The following is an 11902-nucleotide window of genomic DNA, read 5'->3' as shown; positions in this document are numbered from 1 at the left end:
ATATGTATTAATCCGGTTTTTGAACACAGATGACACAAGTTTAACATAATCATCGAATGGTGTAAAGGCCTTATTTTTATGATCATTTGTTCGCAAATGTTGCGTCCAGCGATTATGAGGTACACCTTCTCCACAAACACTCACAAAAGCGTTCTGCACTTTGATTATTGCTTGTTGATGTTGACGACATTTTTTGAATATTGCGTGCTGATGTCGATGACGTTTTCACTTTAAAACTTTCAGTTGACTAAATAAATTTTATTTAAAAATAATATTCACTTCATTTCAGTTTCCCACACTCAAGGGCTCGATTCGCTCAACACAAAACTCGCTGATAACATAGCAGCTTGCGCATGCGTCAACAGCGCACTACCCCTCCCCTTCTCCCTATCCCAACTAATCGCATCCAGCGTAAACAAAAGGGATCTTGCTCCCCACACACAAATGGAAACATAACACCACCGTCCCTTTCTCCATGCCCACCCAATTCCCCTTCCATCCCCCTCCCGTCTTGCGCACTCGACACCAACGCACTCCCCCCTCCTCTATGTGATCTTGCTTCCCACACACAAATGGAAACAACACTGAATGAAAAATATCCGGCTTAGTCGACAACGCCAGCCACAGTAGTTCGCCAATAAGTTATTGGAATGTCTGCGCATCTACCTTGCGAGACTCCTCACTTTTGCACACATTTTGGTATCCTGCCTCCAAATGCGTGGCGGTTGATCTGCAGTTTTCCATGCCTTGCCGACACAGCTAACATAATGTGATTTCACCCAACAGCTGAACAGCTGCAAGGGTCCTTTGTCCACGCATTCGAAAGAATCTGTTATTTTTTTTTGCCTTTTTGCTATAATAAGGTCATCTACGTAAATAAGTGTCATAGCAATATTTTCCTTCTTATTCTGGTACAAGCAAGGTTCAGGGAACAAATCCAATTTGTCGCAAAACTCCTTCGAGCTTGCTGTTTCACTCCCTTCCTGCTTGCTTGAGCCCATACAAGCAAGGCTTAGCATTAGGACCTTGTTTGGCTGATCATTATCAGGTTGTTTTAAGTAAATGGTGTCTGCCAGGTCACTATTTAGGTATGCCGTACACACGTCCATCTGGTGTATATGCAGCTTAAGCTTTGCAGCCAGAGCTAGGATGAAACGTACACTCTCCAGTCTGCAGCCCTGTCGATCTCTGCGCTCGATTGACCAGTTTTCAGTTTTCTTTGCACTTGTTGGCAATCAAATGTAACGGCTCCAGTATCGCCCAGTACGTATGTATTTATGTAAAGAATGTACTAGCAGTCATCGTGACATTTCAACCAAAGTACGGTTCGCCCTCTCAGCCACGCCGTTCTGCTATGGCGTATATGGCATCGTCAATTGCCGTGTAATACCGTTAGCTTTGAGATACCTGTCGAATGTTTTGTTCACGTATTCGCGCCCATTGTCACAAAATGTAATCCCACATTTTCACCACTATATATAGCAAATTTATTTGGTCATATGCACATTTTATGATTCTCACTCACATTCCTTTTGATGGGTTTCAAAACGCACTCGAAATCTGCATAAATTATTAAAGAAATTTCTAAGCTATTTACATAATTCTTAAATTTAAGACTCGCCTTATCTGCTACTGGAAGCTTCGCCACCACTTTTCCACACTGCTCACTATGCAACCTCTCGTTATGTGAATAGTTCAGGCACACATTACAGAAATGTAATTTCCTCGTATGTGAAGTCAGTTGATTGTGTGTAAGCGTGAAGGAGAAAATATGAATGATATTAAAAAATGAATCTCTATATATAAAACTGTTTGTCCTGACTGACTGACTGATTGGTGATCAACGCACAGCCCAAACCGTAAGAGCTAGGAAGCTGAAATTTTCACTGTAGTTACCTTATGTAATGTAGGTGCACGTTAAGACGGGGTTTCGGGAAATTCCACCCTCAAGTATGGAAAAATCGCGAGAAACGTTTGTATGTAACTTTTTTGTTTACCATCCGATTGATTTTGAAAGGTCTTTGTTCAAATTCATTTGAGGGGTCTTTCGCACTTTTTGGAAAATCCATCACTTCTTGGTGGAAATGGGGGTCAAAAATTTGGTGGGTGACGTTTTGCCCTCAAATTCGTTTCCAAAGATCTATAAGAAAAATGATTTGAGACGTGTTTCACATTTTTCGCAAAATCTAAACTCCTTCGGTGGAAAATGCATTTCAAAGTTTTTTTTGGTGAATTTTAAGTTTGTTTGATTCCCGTCCGATAAGTTTCAAAATCATTTTCAAAGCTTTTTGAAAACATTGATTTTATAACATACGTGCCACGGGCAAGGCCGGGTTATACCCGCTAGTGTATATATATGTGTCGGAACAGAGAAATCACATTCTTTGCAATTAGGCATACTGGCAGCACAGCAAGTCCCGAGTGTCGTTATAGTCACAAAAAAATTATATTCTTAGGAGCGAGCACGTCCGTTTTCTATGACTTTCACTTTTAGAATGAATAATTTTCATCGTCCTCGAGCATACTACTCATGCTCTTGTCGTTCTACATTCTTCTCTGACTTTTAGTACTGTTAGTGAACACTCATCACTATACCAAACTGAACGTTATACAACACACTCGGGCCATGCTCGGCAGAGACTATCTTCTTTGTCTCACACCATGCTTTCAGTAGCAACCCTAATACAAGTAGGACAGTTATGTTAAGTAGCAGTACCTTCTGTCAAATTCTCTGATTCTTACTAACACTTAATCGTTAGCATTCAAAAATAATGCTCACAATAATTTGTTGGATACACGACATATATATATAAAATTTTTTTTTGTTTTTGTTTTGTTTACCTACCGTGATAGATTCTTAATCCAGGCATAATGTGAGATATACTGATTTTCCAAAAGCAATAGATCAATATGCTTTCTCCGGTTTTCGTTAGTTAAGTAAAGCGGTCCAATGATCTCGTTAATTTGTTCATCATACCCAAAGACATTTATACTTATGTTAGTATTTTGTTCGTCAAATATTTTAATGTTTTTGAGCTTTAGCGGAACTTTAATATTATGAAATTTTAGTGAGCATATCTCATCAATTTCAATAACTGGACTCCTTATATCATTGATTTTATAAGATGCACACCTAGCAGTATTATGTAGAGTTTTTTAGGGCTGCTATCAAAGCCCACTTGAAACAAAACTCATTTTGTTTTTGACATTTCAACCAAAGTACGGTTCGCCCTCTCAGCCTGCTCAGTTCTGCTCTGGCGTATATGGTATCGTCAATTGCCGTGCAATACCGTTAGCTTTGAAATACCTGTCGAATGTTTTGTTCACGTATTCGCGCCCGTTGCCACTGCGAATACACTTTATTCGTCTACCAGTTTGATTTTCCACCAAATTCTTAATGCAATAAATTTTGAAAAAACTTCATCTTTCCATTTTAGAAAATATATAAAGATGCGCCGCGACTTACCATCGCTTAATAATAGGAAATATCGATTTCCGCCAAGTGATTTTGTCTCAAATGGTCCGCACACATGAGAATGAACAAATTCCAGAAGTTCACTCTCTCTGTTTTCCGTTGAATGAGGAAATGATTGCTCGTGCATTTTGCTCAGCATACATGTCTTACATGACACATTGGATGAAAAATCAGCTCCTTCCATCCCACGTACCATTTTCTTTTTGGTAAAGTCAGTCAGGCTCCGAAATTTTATGTGGCCATAACGCTTATGCCAAAGTGCTCCGTGCACACATGCGGCAATATAACAGTTGGTTTTACCTTCAAAAGTGTATAAATTTCGCAACTTATTGACCACCAAAATACACCCGCTATCCTGAATAATTATTGAATGTTTGTTGCTGAAATAGAAATGCTGAAATTTCTAAATATAAAAATATGTATTAATCCGGTTTTTGAACACAGATGACACAAGTTTAACATAATCATCGAAAGGTGTAAAGGCCTTATTTTTACGATCATTTGTTCGCAAATGTTGCGTCCAGCGATTATGAGGTATACTTACTCCACAAACACTCACAAAAGCGTTCTGCACTTTGATTATTGCTTGTTGATGTTGACGACATTTTTTGAATATTGCTTTCTGAATTCGATGACGTTTTCACTTTAATACTTTCAGTTCACTAAATAAATTTTATTTAAAAATAATACTCACTTCATTTCAGTTTCCCACACTCAAGGGCTCGATTCGCTCAACACAAAACTCGCTGATAACATAGCAGCTTGCGCATGCGTCAACAGCGCACTACCCCTCCCCTTCTCCCTATCCCAACTAATCGCATCCAGCGTAAACAAAAGGGATCTTGCTCCCCACACACAAATGGAAACATAACACCACCGTCCCTTTCTCCATGCCCACCCAATTCCCCTTCCATCCCCCTCCCGTCTTGCGCACTCGACACCAACGCACTCCCCCCTCCTCTATGTGATCTTGCTTCCCACACACAAATGGAAACAACACTGAATGAAAAATATCCGGCTTAGTCGACAACGCCAGCCACAGTAGTTCGCCAATAAGTTATTGGAATTTCTGCGCATCTACCTTGCGACACTCCTCACTTATGCACACATTTTGGTATCCTGCCTCCAAATGCGTGGCGGCTGATCTGCAGTTTTCCATGCCTTGCCGACACAGCTAACATAATTTGATTTCACCCAACACCTGAAGAGCTGCAAGGGTCCTTTGTCCAAGCATTCGAAAGAATCTGATATTTTTTTTTTGCCTTTTTGCTATAATAAGGTCATCTACGTAAATAAGTGTCATAGCAAATATTTTCCTTCTTATTCTGGTACAAGCAAGGTTCAGGGAACAAATCCAATTTGTCGCAAAACTCCATCGAGCTTGCTGTTTCACTCCCTTCCTGCTTGCTTGAGCCCATACAAGCAAGGCTCAGCAATAGTACCTTGTTTGGCTGATCATTATCAGGTTGTTTTAAGTAAATGGTGTCTTCCAGGTCACTATTTAGGTATGCTGCACACACGTCCATCTGGTGCATATGCAGCTTAAGCTTCGCAGCCAGAGCTAGTATGAAACGTACACTCTCCAGTCTGCTGCCCTGTCGATCTCTGCGCTCGATTGACCAGTTTTCAGTTTTCTTTGCACTTGTTGGCAGTCAAATGTAACGGCTCGAGTATCGCCCAGTATGTATGTATGTATGTACAGAATGTACTAGTAGTCATCGTGACATTTCAACCAAAGTACGGGTCGCCCTCTCATCCACGCCGTTCTGCTCTGGCGTATATGGTATCGTCAATTGCCGTGCAATACCGTTAGCTTTGAGATACCTGTCGAATGTTTTGTTCACGTATTCGCGCCGTTGCTTTTCCACACTGCTCACTATGCAACCTCTCGTTATGTGAAAAGTTCACGCATACATTACAGAAATGTAATTTCCTCGTATGTGAAGTCAGTTGATTGTGTGTAAGCCTGAAGGAGAAAATATGAATGATATTAAAAAAGAAATGTATATATATATATAAACATTTTTTTTGTTTTTGTTTTGTTTACCTACCGGCATAATGTGAAATATTCTGATTTTCCAAAAGCAATAGATCAATATGCTTTCTCCGGTTATCGTTAGTTAAGTAAAGCGGTCCAATGATCTCGTTAATTTCTTCATCATACCCAAAGACATTTATACTTATGTTAGTATTTTGTTCTTCAAACATTTTAATGTCTTTGAGCTTTTGCGGAAATTCCATATTATGAAATTTTAGTGAGAATATCTCATCAATTTCAATAACTGGACTCCTTATATCATTGATTTTATAAGATGCACACCTAGCAGTATTATGTAGAGTTTTTTATGGCTGCTAATAAAGCCCACATGAAACAAAACTCATCTTCGTTTTTGATGTTTATTATGGCTTTCTTCAAACTTAATTTCCGTGGTAACGGAATAAAGCTGGAGCCTCTTAGTGGCTTATTGTTGTTGATAATCATTTCAAGACATAACATTTTTATGAGAGTCCAACCACTATCTCTCTCTTGAAATTCACCCATCTTTGAACTTATCATGGCTGAGTGGCTTACGAATATTTCTTCTAAATCAGAAGAAATCGTAACCACACACATTTCCGTGATAAATTCTTAATCCAGGCATAATGTGAGATATTCTGATTTTCCAAAAGCAATAGATCAATATGCTTTCTCCGGTTTTCGTTAGTTAAGTAAAACGGTCCAATGATCTCGTTAATTTGTTCATCATACCCAAAGACATTTATACTTATGTTCACACAAGAAGTGTATCCGGCAGTCGCCATCCAACCGCCATGTAACTCCGGAACCAGTACATGGAACATGAAATTCACCTCACTTACACTAATACATTGTAATGTACTCTGAAAATACAGAACAGATGAAAAATAACCTTCAAGCGAACAAAACGTGTTTTTTTTTCAAACCTTATTATGAAAATTGTGCAGAGCAGAAACGCTCCCCCAACGATACTTCATTTCGTAAAGTTTCACCTGGAAGCCCTGCGGACGCCCTACTACAACATTTGGTCCTTCGAGCCGGATACTTCTTCAACATCTAGCATATCCAGTTCGCCCCAGCAAGCATTGGTGGATCTGCAACAAAAGGTTCCAGGAACAGCTACAAATTCAAACAAGATAAGTAGCAGTGCACCTACCTCAACTCGTCCATTGCCAAATTTCCGGCAACTCCAGTCCGATTTATTCATATTTGTGTGTCTGAACATATTTTTTTTCGCTTCACATTGTCCGTGGTTGAAGCAAGGGGCAATTGTATTTAAAAAACTCAAATAAAATATTGTTCGTAGCCATAAGGGCTTCTAAAAGTGCCAGATATTAAAAGAAATAAAACACAAAGTGGCTCCAAAAAAAGGTCGCCATATTGGTGTCTGTACATATGTATATATATGTACAAGTGCATACCCAAAAATTTAACCGATCGCCATATTGATGTACGCAAGTACATCAAGACATCTCTGCACACATGGGCTTTCGCTCCGTTGAACACCAAGTGTATGCGCTTCTCCATTCTAGACTTCACCAAATAATCACATACCTAAATATATAAAAAAAAAACACACAATTCTGATTGGTATTTAGTTAATTAAAACCAGACTGCAAATTCACCTGCATGTATACACACACACGCAATTCATATTATATGTGTATCGTTGGTTATTTTTCCTCCACAGCAGCTTCAAGAGAAATTTATATATTTCTTTTTACAAATTAATTGGCAAGTGCAAAAGGTAAACAAACATCAGGGTTGTAAAGTATCAAGATCGGTTTTCGATAAACTGATTCTGAGAAACTTTTATATTTTTGTATGTTTCCACTTTGCCACTGAGCTGCGTTTACTTAATAAAACACAAACATATGCATTACTTTTTCGTATTCTTATAAAAATGTATAAATCATAATTATAAGTTAAGACGTTTCCAAGTTGCGTAATAAATCGAATATCCGTGCAATTTTTCTTAAAATAACAATTTATATAAATAATTCTATGTTAAAAAAAAAAAAGAATCGGCTGATTCAAATTATTTGTATTTGATCACATTTCACCTGGTTATTACAATTTTTGGCTCTGTGAAGAGCCTAGTATGACAATCGGTGGTGATCAAAACAGCCACAAACGACTCACAGCACCGTCCGTTAAGGAGTCAAAGCGACCTTTAACCTCACCTAGAGCAGTTTTCGGGAAACTCAAGGTCGGGAGTACCAGCACAACCGTCCGCAAGACTGTGAGTCCGATTCCAACAAGAGATATTACCCCAAAAATTACCCGTTCAACTACGCAAAAAATGCAGAAGTCAAGCGAAATGGCACTGAACGACTTCGTTTCTATAATTGACCGACTAGGCCAGTTTAAAGTGAAGCTCAATGACGCAGCGGACAGTGACGTGTCACTGTTCACTCTCCAAGTCCGACGAGATCAGATTAAGACTTTATGGGAAAAGGTAGAACGCACGTACGAGTTATGTTCCAAAGCTCTCAACCAAGGCGCTTGCAGCAGCAGTGACCTGGTGGCTATGCAAGCTATGATTACTCGTACTCCGTTTACGAGCGATGTGCGGCTCAGCTAAGTAAGAAAATAGAAAAAGCCACGGCCTTAAATATACAAGCTGAGCAACCCCCCTCCAACTTCTCCATGTCCACGGGTTGCAGTCTCCCGCCATGCGACACTGAAGTTTTCAGTGGGGATTACCTACGCTGGCCTACTTTCCGAGACTTGTTTACAGCGGTTTATATAAACAATCCAAGATTGACGCCGGTGGAAAAATTGTTCCATCTAAATTCCAAAACCAGCGGCGAAGCTAGGGCAATTGTCTCCAAGTCCCCGCTCACGAATGACGGCTTTCAGTCAGCGTGGGCGAGCCTGACGGAGAGATTTGAGAATAAGCGACTATTAGTCAATAGTCACTTGAAAATTCTTTTCAATCTCCCCCAGCAACACAAGAGTCCGGAGCCGCCCTTAAAGAGCTTCAGGGCACAATCCAGGGTGTTTAACGGCTCTCGACTTGTCCAGGGTGAGCACCGAAAATTGGGATTGTCTGCTTATTTTCTTGTGCTCCTCTAAAACGCTGACGAGGATGTACGACCTACCGCACATACGCCACCCCAGTCCAAACCCACAAGAAAAGAGTCCAACCACCTGAGAACCTTCGAAGCAACAGTGACTACAAAGTCACAACACTGCAAATTGTGTCAGAAGGTAAACCATCCCGTGCGTCTATGCCCACGTTTTCTACAAATGTCCGTACCCGAGAGAGTTGCCGTCATTAAGCAACAAAAGTTGTGCTTAAACTGCTTCGCCAGACAGCACCAGTTGAAAGACTGCAGCAGCGCACATAGTTGTTTCACGTGCAAGGGACGTCACACCGTGACAGACCTCAGGTGCCCTCAGCTTCCACAACACCAATAGTTTTGAACCATCCTTCGTCTATACAGTCCACTTCTACTTCGACCCAAGCTACCGTTCAAAACTACTTTTCCGCAAACTCACATGGTGTTCTCCTCGGCACGGCTGTCATCCAAGTGTGTCATTTGGGCACAAAGTATACAGCTCGGGCATTAATCGACTCTGGGTCTGAAGCGACCTTTATTTCAGAGCGATTGTTCAAAAGGGTTAAACTTCCTTATCAACCCGTCGACGCACAGGTCTCCAGTTAGAATCAAGCTATTTCGGCTCAACCTCAAAAACTTTGCCATTTTAATATTGGCTCTCTGATAAAGCCCAGGGTTCATATTGAAACCTCGGCTTATGTTCTTCCAAAGCTAGCAGGCAATTTGCCCTCCTACACCATCCCCCAAACTGCTTTGGAAGAACTTCCAAAATTACACTTGGCCGATCCCTCTTTCTATAGGAGCTCACAGATAGACGTGCTTCTCGGCGCCGATATCCTCCCATCCATATTGTTAGGTGGCTCCTATCCCAACATATGTGGCACTCTCCTTGGTCAAGAAACGATTTTCGGCTGGATCCTTAGAGGCCCCGTTTCTAAGACCAGTGCCAAATCTGTCGCATCCTTTTCGACTCAAGTCTCGCTGAATCAAAATGCGAGCTTGGATAAACTGCTCACAAAATTTTGGGAGGTGGAGGATATTCCAGTAAAGCTGGAAAAGGAATCCGACCTGTTTTGTGAGCGCAATTTCCAAAAAAACACTAAAAGGGATAAAAACGGCAGATACTTGGTCACACTGCCATTAAAGAATTCCGATCACATCCAGTTAGGCCATTCAAGGTCCATCGCACTAGCTCAATTTCTACGAAATGAGAATCGTCTGGCAAAAAATGCCCCCCTTAAGGAGCAGTACGATGCGGTGACAACGAGCTTCATGACTTCGAGCTCAGCACAGTCACGTTTGGAGTTAACTGTGCCCCTTTCTTGGCAATCCGGGTACTACATCAGTTATCTGATGACGTTCGTTCGCTCTATCCCTTAGCAAGTCACATTATCGCAAACAATATGTATGTCGACGATGTACTAGCGGGAGCCCATTCCAAATCAACGGCAGATCAAGCAATTGCAGAACGCCGCAAAGCCCTTGAATCTGCCAGGTTCCCCTTGCGAAAATGGACACCCAATGAAAAGGACTTGCTAAGAGCGATTCCCAAGGACCTCTTGCTTCGCGCCGACTTCTTAGAGATCGAGGAAGCCTGTTCGGCAAAGACTCTGGATCAGATGGAAAGCTGACACCGATGAGTTCTTTTTCGCTCCATCCGAGCTAACAACCAAACAGTCCGTCTCAAAACGTGAAGTCCTTGCACAGATTGCCAAACTGTTCGACCCAGCAGGTTGGCTGGGTCCAGTCATTATTCAGTCAAAAATATTCATGCAGGAGATCTGGCTCCAAGAACTGGGCTGGGACGATCCGCTACCTGAGAGTAGCAAAAAAAAACCGCTCACTTCCAGCAAGCTCCTTAATTTGAACCCTTTTCTAGATAGAAAGGGAATTATTCGAGCATGTGGTCACGTAAGAGCGGCCGAAGCACTCAGCTACGATGAGCGACATCCGATAATACTGCCATACACGTGTGCATATTCTCGTCTCTTGACCTCTTTCACTCTTTCACTCAAGGGGATGGTCAAATCCATAATCAACTCCTGCAAAATCTGCGTAATCCAAAAAAGGAAATTACAAACGCAAATCATGGGCGACTTACCTGCTAAGTTAGGTCTGCAAGATAGAGCTTCTCCTTAAACAGAACAGTTACTTTTTTTTCATGATATTGCTTTATTAAATTCAGAAATAATTTCTGTTTAAGTCAGAAAATAAATATTTATATTATTATTTAAAAATGATATCAACCGTTTTCATCTTCACGGACAATTAATTGAAATAATTTAAGCAATTCTCCCAGCTATTATTTTATTATATATTGCATTTCCTTTTTTACATTTATATAATTCCTACAAATTAAATAACAAATGTCGGATTCCCAAAAAATTGTTTCCCAAAAAATTTGGTGTCGTCCAAAGAAGCATTGGAGAAGCTAATAAGTGTGCATCAACCGCGTTTGCTACGATTGAGTATGCCAGAAGGTGCAAGTGTGCAAAAATATGTGAATGAGTTTTCCAACATAGTTGAAAAATTGAAAGAAATCGAAATGAATATAAATTAAGACATGCTCGCAATTTTGCTGTTAACGGGACTAGGCAAAAAGTTCGAAAACTTCGTTGTAGCAATCGAAACGCGTGAGCAGTTGCCGTCCTTGTCTGATTTGAAAATCAAGAGTATTGAAGAAGAACAAAGACAACAAGTGAAAAACGAAGAAGCGGGTAATGGCATACAGCAAGCGTTTGTGTCGCGTAGAAAAAATCCGCATCAGATAACAGATCCAAAAGGGAATACAAAATTTTATAGTTGCGTTCGCGAAACTCTTTTTATTGCTGAGTACAAGGAAAGGCAACGAGAGATACGCTGATCGTTATCCATATAATAATCATTTATACACAAAAACTGACCAACAGAAAGGCGCTAGCATAAACCTTTGCAAGAAGTCTTATACTCCAATTATTGTTTAGCTTTAAATATAGTGTAAGCCAATTTTTTTTTCGGCCTTAATCCAGATATTCAACATAATAAACTGAAAAAATTCAGTATTTTGATTTTCAAACTTATAACTACGTTATTGGGGCAGCAGGTAGGATACCGTTACATTTTGTGAAACGAAATAAATTAAAGTTCGCGAGTGATACTTATCCATACAACTGGTGTCTTCTCTGATCAACCAGTGTAATTGTACACAGTATTACAACTAAATCAAACATTTTTATAAAGAACTTGACGTGTCTGAACAATTCAAGCAAAGTAGAAATCCAATTAGGTGGTTGTAAAACAAAGGGATTTTCGTGATACATAAACTAAATACCTAATATAATTAAAAAAACGAGAAAGAAGTGCTAT

The 11902-nt window shown here is 40.2% G+C and overlaps 1 long non-coding RNA gene across 2 annotated transcripts; it reads right to left on the bottom strand.

Moving 5' to 3' along the window:
• Positions 1 to 5062: 5062 nt before the first annotated feature.
• On the bottom strand, positions 5063 to 7216 carry LOC135429976 (uncharacterized). Of its 2 annotated transcripts, XR_010436507.1 has the most exons (5): positions 7118 to 7216; positions 6649 to 7046; positions 6419 to 6586; positions 5527 to 6355; positions 5063 to 5441 (listed from the first exon to the last, which is right to left on the bottom strand). It is a non-coding gene; the product is annotated as an uncharacterized LOC135429976 (long non-coding RNA). The 2 variants fall into 2 exon arrangements; XR_010436506.1 differs by having other exon boundaries at positions 6419 to 7046.
• Positions 7217 to 11902: the final 4686 nt, after the last annotated feature.

Source organism: Drosophila montana, unplaced genomic scaffold (genome assembly GCF_035044405.1).
Source record: "Drosophila montana isolate Dmon_TW-CO22-7 unplaced genomic scaffold, ASM3504440v1 contig_2773_1, whole genome shotgun sequence".
In the NCBI taxonomy this organism is placed as follows: Eukaryota; Metazoa; Arthropoda; class Insecta; order Diptera; family Drosophilidae; genus Drosophila; species Drosophila montana.
Note: the sequence above shows the minus strand (reverse complement) of the source record. Positions and strands in the feature narration are given on the sequence as shown.